At 37.4% G+C, this 15960-nt stretch overlaps 1 protein-coding gene across 1 annotated transcript in view; it reads left to right on the forward strand.

The window, feature by feature from the left end:
* Nucleotides 1-304: 304 nt before the first annotated feature.
* Nucleotides 305-15960, forward strand: part of LOC306876361 (microtubule-associated protein 2-like) — a 101030-nt gene continuing 85374 nt past the window's right edge. The window contains exon 1 of the mRNA XM_079427463.1: nt 305-341. The gene's annotated coding sequence lies outside the window, so the exon portion shown is untranslated. The remainder of the gene's footprint in view (nt 342-15960) is intronic.

The raw sequence follows: 15960 nt of genomic DNA on the forward strand, positions 1-15960 counted from the left end.
AATAATTTTACTTAATTATATAATGATGATTTATAATATTAATATATTACTATAATGTGATTTATAATATTATATAAAGATTTTTTGAATAATGTTGCAATATTTACAATATTTTAACCTCATTTACAATATTTAACCATTTTGCCTCAAATTGACGTTCATATGTAACGTAACACACTGCAGCAGTTAAGTTGGCACGTTCACACTGTGATTTACGGTAATTATTCAGTAGTGGGCGGGGTTAGGCGGCAGTAGGCGGGATCTAGTGTGGGCGGCTCTTCACCACCGGCTTTCACTGCGCTCCGAGAGAAAGCCTGCAGCGGACGCAACACGCCGAACAGGTAAACTGCTATATTTCATTATTTACAGAAAGCCATAATATCGAGTTTAAACGGTCAGCACGATTTGCATATGTATTTTTACATATTCTCTGAAGTTCTCTGACAACCTGCTATTTCAATTCCTCCAATCCGCGCTTTTGAAGATGTTAATGGGACAGATAATCCTTATTGCTTAAGAAAGGACGCATTGTTCCATTCAGTGCTATGGTGCTGATATAAACTGTTAGTCATTATTTCCATTAGATACGATGCTTAACTTTTGAGAATGTGCATCAACTTCATTTGATTCTTAAAGGAGTGCTTAAATTCTTCACTTTCATCTGTTTAAAAATGCTTCTTTGTACTGAAATCTATTGATTTCATCTCACTGTATTAGTCTTTATCTAATTAGTGTATTAGTGTATTGTTAATAAAACTAATCTGATCTACATATGAAAAGGAGGAGACCTGGTCAAAGACATGATTTGGTTTTGTCGCAGAAGAGATTTTGCAGTCCAGCAAAGATGGTGCTGAAACAACAGCTACCCAGTTTTAAGCACCGCTGAGGTATTTTGCACCAAAACATCCATTTATTTTATTAGTAGCCTACTGATTTTGATGTCCTATTGATTTTTGTTTATGTCTCTGCTGAAATGTAGATATATGGTAGATGGTTGTGGTTACCTTTGATCAATGTGTTTTAAACACTTGCCATCAAATGCAATGCTGAGAAAGATCAGAATCAGTTCATGCTTTGCACACCATCACCTTGAGACTACATAAAAGACTCCATCAGTGATGATGATGCTTTTTCTGATAAGACATGATGCATTCCTGCATTGGCAGTCTGCTGGCTCATGCTTATTCAGGAAAACAGAGCTGTGAGGTTTAATGTAGCGCCCTGCACCGGATGACTGATATCTGCGCAGTCCCTGTGTCCCTATATGTGTGAGCCATATATCTCCTAAAGTCTATCAAGTGTTAGCGTGTCTAAACACCGCACCACTTGTCAGACGCTTTGACCATCTGTTAGTAGACTGCCCTCTTCATCAAATACAACAGATGTTCAAAAGGAGACAAAAACTTGGACCCCTGCATTCACACACACATATCTTGGTGGGGATTTCCATTGACTTCTGTTGCTTTTATACTGAATGAATTATGTATTCTGTTCATGAAATAAAACATAACCCTCACACAAAACATTTTGCAATTTTAGGATTTCATTAAGATGGTATTTTGTACGTTTAGTAAGTAATTTCTCTGTTGGAATGCTTATTGGTTCCCATAATATAGGTAATTTTCATGTTTTATTCATTTAGGCAAAACAGGACCCCCACACACAATTTTTAAAATGAAATTTGAACAATTTTAAAACAGCACATTCCTTTTACAGCGATTCCCACCCAATGATACATGTACTGCAGTTCATCCAAAAATGAAAGTCATCATTTGCTCACCCTCGTGTCATTCGTTCTAATCCCGTAGAATTAGAACTGTCAAATGTAGAAGTGAAAATGTGATAAACCTCATGATTTTTGTCATGAATCACTTTTCACCAAGACTGGATATCTGGATATCCAGATATCCAGTGTTATATCCAGAGAGAGTTCTTATTGATGAAGTTGTCCTTGAGCTGTACTGTTGGGGTTATGGGGGTACACTGAGCATACAAAACAAGTCGTGTACTGTGCAAACAAAGGAATCCCAATTACATTATTACAACCTTTGTTCAAACAATTGCTTCGCCTCCACTTCAGTGAGTGTTATGATTACATTAACATTTGAAAGAGAATGGTCTTTGTCCTTGTATGGCCATTTTCTGCTTATCCTGGCTCAAAGAGCAGCTTTGTATGACAGCCTGTCGTAATGGAGTGGATGTTGTGCTCTGGTTTTACCTGTTGTGAACACGGCAAAGGGCTGGATATTGGAGATCTACTCCGTTTCAAACACTTCTTGTAAGTGAATTATGTAAAAAGCACTAGCTGTGTTATTCAGAAGAGAGATTGAGTCATATACTTGGCCTGATTAGATTTGCATAGTATGATGTTGCGATCATTGATTTCCATTGGCCGTGAACACTCTGAAGACGCAGGTATGCATAACGCATCTCTAATGAAATGGTAGTGAGGCACTAATCCCAGCACCTCATGCACGCTGAATCAATGAGGCTGTAGGGTCTAGAACATTCCCTGAGTCAGGCGGACGTGCTCCACTCAGGTCCTGACATGACGAGTCCTCGGGGAGCCCTACATGACCGCGTCTCCAAGCTTTTATTGAACTTAGAGGAATCTGCTTGCAACCGTGTATGGTGATACTCGTACAAAGGATGATACCATGAAAAAGTTTATATATAATATAATACTGTAATAATGTATACTGCAACAGTGCATGTACACTTATTCAGTGGCTTTGTTTCTGGAAGTATTTTTGCTTTTCATTTCTCCCATCTTTGCATGTTTGCATCTAATTTTTGGCATCTAAGTCTTTGTTAAAGAGTTACAAGCCATGAACCAAACCAGCCTGCTACAAGGTGAATCACAACATTACAAACTTTGTTTTGAAGCAACAAAAGCTTTTGAAAATCTGACAAAGACACAAGATAAAGGTACAATTGACATATACTGTATATCTCTATTTGTGTATGCATGTTGGACACGCAGTTCTCTAGTTGTTGAAATGGGTTTGGGATGATTAAAAACTCATAGCAGCCAGCCACTATACTAGTGATTTTATGGTATTGGTCTTGCAGTGGTTGGCATGTGGTTTTTTAACTTGCATTAGCACAGCTTGAAATTGGTGAAATCATAGGGATTTTGGTTAATTTGCCTTGATTGCTTGCTGCAAATAAGATTAAAACCAAAGCTCTTCCTGCTGTACTGTTTAAAGTAAGGGAAATGTATTTAATGTTCTTTGGTGTTTTATATAATACATGACTTTCCCAGGTTTATCAAAGGCATTGTGTCTTTGACAGGTTTGGTACCTTTGGTACCAGATGAATTTACATGAATTTCGAGCTGGTACAGTCAGTGTGTGAGAGCAGGAAGTTCATTTGGCTTGTATAAATGAGCATGAGTATGTTCAGAGGGTAGCGATGGGATCCCACTGGCGAAATGTTCATAGAAAGTGAGCTGCAGTGCTGTGGACCCCAAAACAATGATCTCACTGTTCTCCCAGTGGACTCCCCAAAAGCAGGTCACCTCTACATCCAATTACAGCAAGCATCTAACACTAGATAATGCACATTCCACAAATGTAGAATGAGTGTTGCCTCAGCCTACATGTTTGGCCTTTTGTACCATTATAAGGAATTGAATTAAATTGAATTTCATTGTATTGATCACTCAGGTGTGTATGCATGTGATAATAATAATAACAACAACAGCAACAACAACAATAATACATATTATTATTTTAACAAATGATTTAGAAACAATAGTATATTAGCTCAAACTGTTTGACTAATAAAAATATATAATTAATTAGTTATGCATTATTTTATATTATTTCTTATTTATTTAGACAATTATCTGTGTAGAATATATTATTTATATGAATAAAACACTATATATTATATAATTAACAGTTATAATTAAATACATTTAAAATATATATTATAATAAGAAATGTGTGATTTACAGCTAGATTTAACAGCATTTAAATTATATTTATTTATTCATTATTATCTGATTAGAATATATTTTTTATATCAATGAAACATAATTTATAATATCTTATTATTGATATTTACATTAATAATAATTATTAATATATAAATGCATCATTCATTCATTCAATATATACATTATATTATATATTTTTTAGTTTGATTGTTAATTTATTTATTCAGAAAATTGACCTTGTGTGCTGGATGGAAACATGTCTGATTTTTCTGGGAGTGTCTCAAGTTAGATGTTGTCATTGCGGATTGCCCTAAGCTGTTTAGTGGTCTAATCTGTCTGCCACTGTTTGACTCTGAGCTGTCCATGGGCCCTTCTCGCTTCGTAACCCTCCCCCACAAGCATGGGGCAGAACAAAGGACCGGCGTCTTTCTCTATACCTTGAACCTGCACTGTAGGCAGCTGATGAGGAGGAGGCCGGTTATCAGCAGGAGAACCATCACCCCATCTGATCCATATATCCCTATAATTTCCCCAGGGCTGGAGGCCAGCGTTAGCAATGAAGGTCTTTCACACCCAGTTTATAATAATTTTATGTGTCTGACCTCTGAAGGAGAACATTTCTTTGCAGCGTTGGATATCAGTTTCAGTTTGGGCATGATGAATGTGTTATTGTCATAAAGGCAGATGTTCTCTGTAAGCTCATCTGCCTGAAAGATAAATGTGAGTCTGGGAGTGTTTTAGTGTGCGCATGTTTCACACGGTTCAATGATGTATTGAGCTGGGCAACTGTAGTGAGCCATTCAGAGATTGGCTGATGTGACAGTGGGCATGTTTTAAAGTGCAACATTTACAGTTTTACATTTACAATATGAAACTAGTCTGATGATCACAAGCTATGTTTATGGAAGTTCAGGTTCAAGACTAAATTCTCAGAGAAAGGCACATTTAATAGGATAGAGGAATGAACATTCTGTAAACATTCATGTTTTCCAAAACCTATATACAATTCTTGATTTTGTGGAATATAAATTTTTGAAGAATATCCTTGCCAATTTTTTTTATTATTTAATGAACTGGAACTTTCAAGCTCCAAATGACAAAAACACCATAAGACGATAAAATGTTATGTAAAATGGTTTATAAAAGATCCTTTGATCTTCCCTTGGCCTTTTGACACATTTGTACTATAACTTATATTGATACCAATCTGCCAAAACGACAGGTTGTGGAATGTGCCACTCTATGATGTAATAGTGTGGCTAAACCCTGCCTCCGCAGAAGAAGATCAACGCCTGCTTCTACATCGCTGCCTGCTTAGCCCCGCCCACTGATTTGCACATGTAATGTTTATAAGAGAGGCAAACGCAGGTCTACGCCGAAACCACATGATAAAAATGGCTCCGAATACAATAAGACGCTGTTATCATAGGTCGTTTGAGTATTTATGCATTTTTAACCTAAATCCGCAGCGTCCATTTGTGATCAGAGCGTTCTGATGAGGGGGGGTGTCAAAAACAGGACAGAAAATAACCTATTAATTCTAAATTATGATGTTTTTGATGCAAAAATCTCGATAAAGTTATAAGTGGACCTCAGAGAACAGTACAAAAATAAAAAAGAAAGGCAGTTCATGACCCCTTTAAAAAAATCTACTTTTGATTCAAAACAAGGATTTGTTGATAAATTGGATATTGTCACTTCTTTCATCAAAGTAAAGCTATTTAATAAGTTTAAAACATTTGGATATACTGCTTGAATCACATGAACCACTTTATAATATATTTATGCTGCTTTTTATGTTATTTTTGAGTTTGATGGCATTTACTTTCAATACGTTGAACTGTCCAGGGTATTTCATATTTTCTTTCAGATAAAGTATTTCCCAATTTAAAAATACCATCAGGATTTTCATATTTTATATGAGTGCACAGCCAGTGCAGAGTTACTATTATACCTCATAAAATATATTACAGCACTTTTCACTGCTTCCTTTGAACGTTTTACGTGTCTTGAGCTGAACACCAGACCTTTTCATACTGTTAAATGTGTGACTGCACTGTCACTCCAGGTGAAAGATTTGAGTTAGGTGAGTCAGATATTCATATTGGTTACTGAAGTTTAGTGAGTGACCCTTGGGTTGTTCTGGGTGATGGTGTTTATTGACTCTGCAGTATGCTATGGAGTGGCAGAGTGAAGCTCTCTGAAGAGATCGAGCTCTGGATGCTTCTGTCTGTTATGTACAGGCAGCATGTAACGCTTATGGCACAGATTTACGTAATTTGTGATGGTGACATACAGCTAATCCATGATCAGACACTCCCCTCCCTGCATAACTGCAGCCTCAATGATCCCCTTCACTGCCAAAGCCTTATGTCATGCAGTGCGTGTGTGTGTCCCAGACCAGGATCTGCTCCAGAAAACATTTTTAGAGAGACTTCAGGAGTCACCTTCTGAATAAATTAAATAACTATAATCCTAGAAAAGAGACACTGTTATTTTTTCCTAAGCTGTATCTTCATCAGCCATTACTACAGTCTTCAGTCACATAATTCTTTTTTTTTTTTATTAATTTTTAATTATCAGTTGAGCAGAAAAATATTTTTGTGTAAACCATGACATTTTTTTTTTTTTACGATCTTTGATGAATAGAAGCAGAAAAGCATTTAAAAGAACAATATATATTTTTGTAACAATGTAAAAGTCTTCTCTGTCACTTTTAATCAGTTAAACACATCCCTTTTGAATGCAAGTGTTAATTTCAAGTGAAGAAACTTGAGATGTAGCATATTCCGCCTCGTTTTTCCTTTTCAGCTCTCTTTCTCATGAGTGTCACTTCATGAGCATTTTACCATTTGATTTGAGTAATGTTTAATCTATTCAATTAATGTTTTATGCCTTCATTTGAAAACCAGATACAGAAATAAAACATTTCATAAGGCTATTTTAAGTATAAATTTAAATAAACTAAGTTGTTTTTATGCATTCAAATAATTAGACATACTACACCAGAATTTAATAACAGCAAAACATATGGTGAAAGAAAATAAAACACTCACTTATGAAAGTGGATGAAGATTTTAAATTTCTTGAAGTCTTTAAGAACCTAGAATAAATGAATAGAAATGATGATTCTGTCTGAGCTATGTGTTTTAAAACGAACACGCACAAGTGTAAACGTAACCTAACAGATGTGTAAACTGAAAACTATTTGAACTTTATTAAAATTATTTGCACTGATTTATTGTGTTGGATATATGTTGTTCCTTTGTGCAGTGGCTCAGGACAGGAGATGAGGCTTTGAGTCTGTATAAATGTCAACAAGCTAAAAAAATAGTTTTTTGAGATAATGTAATCTTATTAAAACTGATTTCATAAAATTAGTATCGAAAAAAGTATCGTTCAGGATAAGTTCGCCAATGAGTCGGTCGATTGAAGATTCCTTCCTGTTTGACTTGTTTGCGCTATAATGACCTTGTCCAGTTTATTTGTGTTTGTTAATTATCAGCCTCCATTGAACACACATTCTTTCCGTTCTGTTGGTCAGATCTTTTAGTGGCTCACCGAAATGCTCTCAGCAGCTGTGAGGCATGAAAAGCACAAAACTTTAAATGGAATTTGAAGGAACATAAAACTTTTTCTTCTTTTAATGAAGCCCTTTAGCATATAAGTATTAGTGCCATTGGTTAATGGCGCAAACCTCTAATGGTCTGAATGTATGCGTCACCACTGCCACTACTGCCATGGAAACAGTAGTCATGTGACTCCAGAGTAATGAAGACTGTGGAACACACAAAGGAGCCTCTACAAAGATGTGTTCGTGTGGAAGTAAACCATTGAGGTCTGGGTATTGCAGTAGGTTTCGGTCGCAGAAGATGGCCTGGACTTTCGGTTCAAGTGCTAGATCCGCTGGGGAAACCCTGCTACTGAAGTGAAATGGGGTTAAGGCGTAGTATAACTGACAGTTGTGACCCACTGAGAAACTACTTATTTGTAACCCAGAGACTTTGATTTTAATAAGCGTCAAGTTTAGTTTTGCAGACGTGATTGCGATTCTAGATCTACCACACCGGTTATTCTGTTGATGCTAGTTGCTTCGCATTTAGGACTGGAAAAGGTTTTCCAATGCTCATTTACAACTTTTAAAGGAGATCTATTTTGCCCCTTTTTACAGTATGTAATATTACTCTTAGGTGTCCCCAGAATGTGTCTGTGAGGTCTCAACTCAAAATACCCCACAGATCATTTATTATATCATTTTGAAAATGCCTATTTTGAGTGGAAACAGAAACACGCTGTTTTCGTGCATATATCTTTAAATGCAAATGAGATGCTGCTCCCCGCCCCCTTTTCCAGAATAGGGCTGTGACTTTACATCTGGTATCTCAGATACTCTGCTAAAAAACATCTGTTTGTTTTTGATTATCATGTCTGTCGTGCTGAAATCATGCGCTTTAAGCCATATTAGTTTAAACTTCTGATATACGGTTTTCTGAGCGCACACATCTGAAGCACACACACAGAAAGCAGCTGTCACATGGCATGTGAGTACTGGCGTTAGAACTGGTAAACCATTGTTGCTTGCGAAAACACAATGGCAGCACCATGGAAACTTGCAGATTAAGGGGTGGCAAAATTATAATAAGATTCCCTTTCTACATCATGGGGGAACGAAATCTGAGCAGCTTGTTTTTTCACAGAGAAATTAATGTCAGCACTTTATGTCTGTTGTACAAGTGCTGGAAGAAGCAGCTAACGTCAAGCTAACGTTTGGATCTTTGGATGCTTTAAATAAAGAGCACTTTGAGACCTATTATGGAATAAAAAAATTAATGACGCAATAAAAGAAATTTATCATGCAAGGACATAGAGGGCAAAAGCTGCAGTATACGGTTGAAATGCACGACCTGTGGTGATATAGATCTGCTATTGAGTTAAAATTGTGCAGTATGAGACATAGCCAAAGGGCTGCTTTTATCATGGCTGTCCAATCGCCTTTATGTGGCAACAAGCACTCAATTTCATGAAGCTTTGTTTTATTGCCTTATGACATGCTGAGGTTTTGATTACTTTTAAAAAAACATTTTTTTAAATGAATATTCAGTATGAGTTCAGCTCTGTTGAGAGCATCTGTGGTATCAGTACTCATCCCACAATTTGTAAAAAGTAAACAAAAACAGCTTACTGTTTAGTAACGCACTAAAAATATAAATCAGTGGGGTGCCATGGAGGGTTTAAAAGCAGAAATGTGAAGAACGATATTAAGCACTAATATGAAATTCAACATGAAAAATGTTTGGTATGATTTGGGAAGTTTGGAATGGGAGTATTTAGAATTTGTGGATACTAAATGCAGCCTTGGTGAAAATAAGAGACTTTAAAATGAAATAAAATAAAAATAATCATCTCCAATAATGGTGGTGTGTGTAGTTCACTGTTTAATAGTTGGTCGCAATGTCAAATATATATATATATATATATATACAGAAAAAAATATATTCATCCTTTTAAAAGCTACTGAAAATTTGACTTTCACATCACTAACAGCAAGTAACAATGTCATTGTACCAAAAATGCGGCCTGCATAATTAGATAAAGAAGCAGTTTTATCTTTTTGAAACGTCTTATACACTTCTCACTTTCTCATAAAGCTTCATTATGCCCACAATAGTGATTGTTTCTCAAAGGCAAGAAGAAGAAAGAGATTTAGAAATCTTTCCCTTCTCTTTTATGAAGGAATGCTTTTACTGTGTAGTGCGACAGACATCTGAGAGACTGCAAGACATTTGAGGAGCAGCCATGGCAGGCGTAGGACGTTCCTTGAGTGGGCTGAAGACAAGTGTGTGTGTATGTGTGTGTGTTGGAGGTGAATGTGTGGGCTGAAAGACGTTAATGTGTGTTGCGTCTTCTGTGTGGGTTGTGAATAGGTGCAGGTAGGTAGGTGGAGCCGAGGGGTACAGACAGAGTGACCACAGTGACTCATTTTGCCATTACCCAGAATTCCACACATCTTTTCGTCTCCAAACGGTGTGGCCAGAAGGGGTGTCAGAGATGTGCGGCGAGATGTGACGCCCATGTGTAGGCAGCAGTGTGTGGGCTGCCGCTCTGTAAATGTGTATTGTTAAAGAGCCAGGCCCGTGAGATCGCTCTCCCCTCATCTATCGGGGGCGGACCACTCTCAAGCGTGCCACAAGCGCAAGGTGGCTCGAGGTTTCTTTGAATCGTGACTGAATTTTTAGTAGAGAATTTCTGACCAAAATTTGGTGGAACAAATGCTAGTCAATAACAAGTTTCACAAGCTTCCATTCCAAAATGTTTTGAGCTTTATTGTGCCTATGAAGGGCTGATGTTGAGATTGTAAACTGACTAATGAAACACTGCTCACGTCTTTCGTGTTTAATTAGGTATGTTAAAGCAATAGTTCAGTCATTATTATGTTTCTGTAAGTGCTGTAAAATAGTCTAAATGTTGCTCTAAATTCAATTTTACTGAAGCAATTTTTAACAGTTTAGCAGTTTTTTAAATTTATGTTGTTAACCTGAGAACTACTATGACTGGGATCATTTAGGAACTTGAATGAATTGGATCAGTGAACAATTCAATTTTTGAGGTGGTTCTTCTCTGTGAAACAGTTGATTTGATTCACTATTCACTGTTCAAAGTGATTCATTCATGAATCAGAGTTTGACTTACTGACTCAATCATTCATTCTCAGCAGTTTTGGAGTTATCAGCTCACTGTTATAATCAGTGAATAAACTTAAATGTTAGTCCATTCTTCACACAAAGCCATCATATGGCATTCTGTCCATAATTTTATCATCTATCAGGCAAAAATAAGTCTGATCATTCTGAAAATTGAAGATCCACACTAATTTACACTGCTGAGATCACATCTGTGGAGTGGTTAAGTTGTTCACTACTGTTTGAGGTTGGCAAGATTTTTTATGTCTCTTTTGCTCACCAAAACTGCAGTTATTTGATCAAAAAATACAGTAAAAACAATAATATTGTGAAATAGACACAATACAGTCTTCAGTGTCACATACTCCTTAAGAAATCATTCTAGTATTTTGATTTAGTGCTCAAGAAATTATTGTCAATGTTGGAAACAGTTGTGCTTTTTTGGAAATTGATGCATTTTTTCATGATATTTTGATGAATAGAAAATTCAAAAGAGCAGCATTTATTTGAGATGGAAATCTTTCATAACATTATAAGTGTATTTAGTGTCATTTTTGATCAATTTAATCCATTCTTGCTGAATAAAAGTATTAGTTTATTTGAAAAAAAAAAAGAAACTGCAAAACTTGTGAACAGTAAAATCACAAAGCGGAAAAAGCTTTGAGCAAGGGAGTTCCCATGTTGAAGTCCAGACTCATTGAGTCATAAGAATTGTGTTATTAAAAATGGCATGTCTCTTTGTATACACTGTGCTCATTTCCACATTACACATAAATTGTGTCCCAAAATTGTATTTATTTTCTCATCATGTTTATAGGATCCAGCTACCTTCATACATCATATGTCGCCTTCCATCCAGCTCTGGGAACAATCCAAGCAAATCAAAGCTTTGAGCTTCAAAGGCCTCTGTAAACTCCATTACAAGTCACTGATCATGATCAGTCAGTAATCTTTTACTGTCATCTCTAATTTGTTAAGAACTTAAAGAGATAGTTCACATAAAAATTAAAACTTAAGTAACCTCATGTTGTTCCAAACCTGAACCTAATGACTTTAATTTCATGTTTTGGGTGAACTATCCCTTGGAAAGTCGTGGAAAGTCATGTCCAGCACTCTCTCCACCCTCACTACCACGACTGAGGTGCCCTTGAGCAAGGCACCGAACCCCCAACTGCTCCCCGGGCGCCACAGCATAAATGGCTGCCCACTGCTCCGGGTGTGTGTTCACGGTGTGTGTGTTCACTGCTGTGTGTGTGCATGTTGGATGGGTTAAATGCAGAGCACGAATTCCGAGTATGGGTCACCATATTTGTCTGTATGTCACTTCACTTCACTTCACTTTGAACGATTTAAAAACACCAGACTGAATGTCATTATTTGTTTTATCATTCAGACCATTTTTGTTCTGGATCCACTGAAACGATCAAACGTAACACAACGTAATTTTCTCATGAATTTGTGAAAGACAGCTATATATGGCTATTTACGGTGTCAACATTTACAATACATAACTGCATCAATTGTGTTTATTTCTTACCCAAAGCTATCGTATGACTTCAGAAGGCTTGGAATGTTGTACACAAGTTATATGGATCACTTTTATTATTATTTTATGGTTCTTTTATTTTCTTTCTGTGGGTCTGGAGGAACAATACAGAGCTATGATCATGTTTTCACCGCCTGATGTTGGTAATGGAACAACATAATGAGAAGTGACAAAAAACGTCTTGACTGACTTATTTTGAACTCTAGTGTTTTTGTTCTGACATAACTTCCTATATTGAAAATAGAAGCGACTTTGTTTTTTTATTTGCGGTGTCAGTGCTCTGTTGTGCTTATCCAAGGCACATGTTTCTTGAAGCATCTCTAGCTGTCGGCCCAAACCCTGAGAAAAACGTGTTTGCATTCTCCCAAGTCCTATATTTAAGAGCTGCTGACAGGCCATGAAAGTCTTTGAAATTAATTTGATTAAGGATCAAATGGATCAGTATATGCTGGCGTGTTGCATATGTGTGTTTCCCCTCTGAACTTGTTTAAGTCACCAGTAGTTTCTCTTCACACATAGCTTTGTTTATTGTGGTTTCTGTGGAAAGTAGTAGCTGGACCAATCAGAGCTGCAGTGAGGTCTCAGTGGATTACGTACATCTAAAACCCCCACAAAGAGAAGACAGGAAATATGAAGTGTCCCAGAGAGTTGGTTCTTTGTGGCTCTCTAAAGAAAAAAAAGCTGGCTTGGAAAAGACAAATGGGTCTGGAGTGACCTGAAGAAATGAAGTGAAAGCACAATGAAATTAATTGTGTTTACCTCAGAGATACTGTAGTCTGCTTTCCTATCTACTTATGAATGGACTTGACAATTTATTTAAGTCTGTAATGTTTCATCTTGTATGTGATGCTTAAATAGATGAGGGAATCTTTACTACCTTTCAAATGAGATCTGCAGGGGTCTATAATGGGACAAAGAAACAGATATATAAAAACACCACTGAAAAGATCCAGCATACAATAATACAGCATACTGCAGACAGTGCTTAAGTTGTGACAGTTTCTTTTAATCTTAAAGGAACAGTTCACTCAAAAGTGAAAATGTACTCATTCTCATGCCTCCCAAGCTTAGGGATGCATAGTATATTGGTACTATATTGATTATTTGCTGAATATTAGAACATATTATAACTTTTAGAATTATAACATGAAAATAATTACCGTCCAGAACCAATATATCCTGAATCTGTATTTGACCAAATATTGTGTAAAAAAGATCAGCACAGTTATTGTCCTATATATAATTCCTTTGTGGTCCACAGAAGAAAGAAATATTTTGGAAGAACATGAGGGTGAGTAAAACTCAACTAACAGAGCCAAACACATAAACACACTTTTTTAACCCAAGTTTTTGGTGTTTCCAAAAATTGTGCTCTTTCTGTGGGACATTCTCCTTTAAAGCTTTACAGAATAAAATCCTTTGAAAGGTCTGAAAGCTAGCCCGTTTACATTTTGCACTGGTAAAGGCATTGTTCATCTGGAGTCACCACTGTGTGCTCTGCTTGCTTTCCTGGCTGTGGTTATTGACATGTGCATCCCAGAGGTTTGGAGTTTGACTGGAGTTTGACTGCCATGGAAAAAATAGATCTCTCTCTCAGTGGAACGTGTATTAAACTGGTTCTGGGGTCAGCGGGAGCTGTGCCCTCTGTGACCTGTTTGGTTCATGCATGCTACCAGAAGGAAGTGTCAGGTAATGGCCCATTTCCTGTCAACTAAATACATAATTTCACACATCCATCCATCCATCCATCCATCCATCCAGTCTATCTACTTTATCTAATTATGTATAAAAATAAAAATAATAATTTTTTTATTTCACTTCGTTTCGTTTAAATTTGAATCCCAGTTTTACAGTTAGTTTCAGCTCAACCAAAGCCATTCTCAATAGAATTCCAAATGCCACACAACCCTGGAAGGCTGATATGCCCTTAAGATGCAGGCAGTTCACAAATCATTGTGGACTGTGAAATCGAAACAGATTTAATATACAGGATTTGTGTAATAGCAATGGCTTCTACAGTATATTTATCCATCCTCGGAGAGGCAAAGCATCAAAGCGAGTCATCTGAGGGACATTCAGAGCCCAGGAGAAACTACTGCCAGTGGTTTTTGTTTCCATCCGCTCTCTTGAAGGTCTTCCTAATGCTGTTATTTGTCACCATGGAGACTGACTCTCTGAGTGTTGCCCTGGTAACAGTTCTGGTTGCCAGCCACCCACTGCTTGGAGCAGAAGAGCCTGTGCACAACCCGCTTTGCTCAGTATTTAGGAAAGGGTTAGTCAGCAGCTTAGCTGGCCAAAACAAATACCTCAACGTGTCCGTTTGTAAAAAAAAAGGAACAAGATCTTAACATCGTATTATTTTGCTTTGATATTATTGGTTTAATTTGAGGACACATCTCATTACTTCTCATTGGTCATTGCAGTTAGTTATTATCATGCTGGAAGGCTTCGCATTGTTCTGCAGTCACTTATTTCTCCAAAGACATCACTTTTAATGAATAGCCTAAGTGAAATTAAATGAGGATGGCTGTAGGCAGGTGATGAATTTTAGCGGTTTAGCATCTGGTGCTGCTGTGTAAATGATATCCCAGCTGGGTCTGAAGAGAAGATGTGGTAAGCGCAGGCTGCCTGTCGAGAGCAGCACCCGCCACATGGATGGGAGGAAGTCATGTGTAATTTGGATGACTATGTATACATCCTGTGCCTTGTTTTAGCTGTGGGGAAGCTGCTGTCAGTGGTCTCTTCGCAGATGAGGTGCAGATCCACTCTGTCCTCTCGTGTAAAAGGACATGAACTTCTTAGTGGGATGTCTGTTAGTTGACCCAAAATGAAAATTCTTTCTGCATACTAGACTACACCAATTTTGGCGACCAAAACCACAGACTTCATTGGTTGCGATGGGCTGCAACAAAGTTATTTTGATAATCGATTAACCTAATGATTATAAGAACAATTAATTGACTAATCGTTGTTTATTTCACAGATTATTCAGTAGGGTTTGATAGATTATTCAGCTTTTGCGACTAGTTAAAGGTAGGTAAAGCTGCTTTAAAAATAATCTATCGCATAAAGCGCTATATAAAAAGAGAGTTGGACTCGTAATCCAAAGGTTGCGGGTTCGAGTCTCGGGCCGGCAGGAATTGTAGGTGGGGGGAGTGAATGTCCAGCGCTCTCTCCACCCTCAATACCACGACTGAGGTGCCCTTGAGCAAGGCACCGAACCCCCAACTGCTCCCCGGGCGCCGCAGCATAAATGGCTGCCCACTGCTCCGGGTGTGTGTTCACGGTGTGTGTGTGTGTTCACTGCTGTGTGTGTGCACGTTGGATGGGTTAAATGCAGAGCACGAATTCCGAGTATGGGTCACCATACTTGGCTGAATGTCACTTCACTTCACTTCACTTCACACTGCTCTCAGCAGCATCAGGATGTTTGGTAAAAGTAAACGGCTGCTTGTGTGAATCAAACTTCTTTATACCTCCGACTGATGAATGCAAAAAAACTTCGCCATGAGCATTCTTCATAATATCTTTTGTGTTCTACAGAAGTAGATACCCTTATGAGTTTGCAAAGTTTTCCTTTATTTTTTAGTTAGCAACTCACCAAAGCATTATGTAGTCCTGATAGTGTCACCTCACTGTCTAATTCATATTGTGTGATGTGTTCAAGAAATGTTTTGACAAATGCTAATGATCTTCAAAGATGAAGCATCATTGGCTGCCTACTTGTTAGCAAGAGGAGACTTCATTAGCTTGGCAGGCTGTAATTGCTCGGCTTGTTCATGCCATAGCTA

This window comes from Barbus barbus (genome assembly GCF_936440315.1).
Source record: "Barbus barbus genome assembly, chromosome: 10".
Classification (NCBI taxonomy): domain Eukaryota; kingdom Metazoa; phylum Chordata; class Actinopteri; order Cypriniformes; family Cyprinidae; genus Barbus; species Barbus barbus.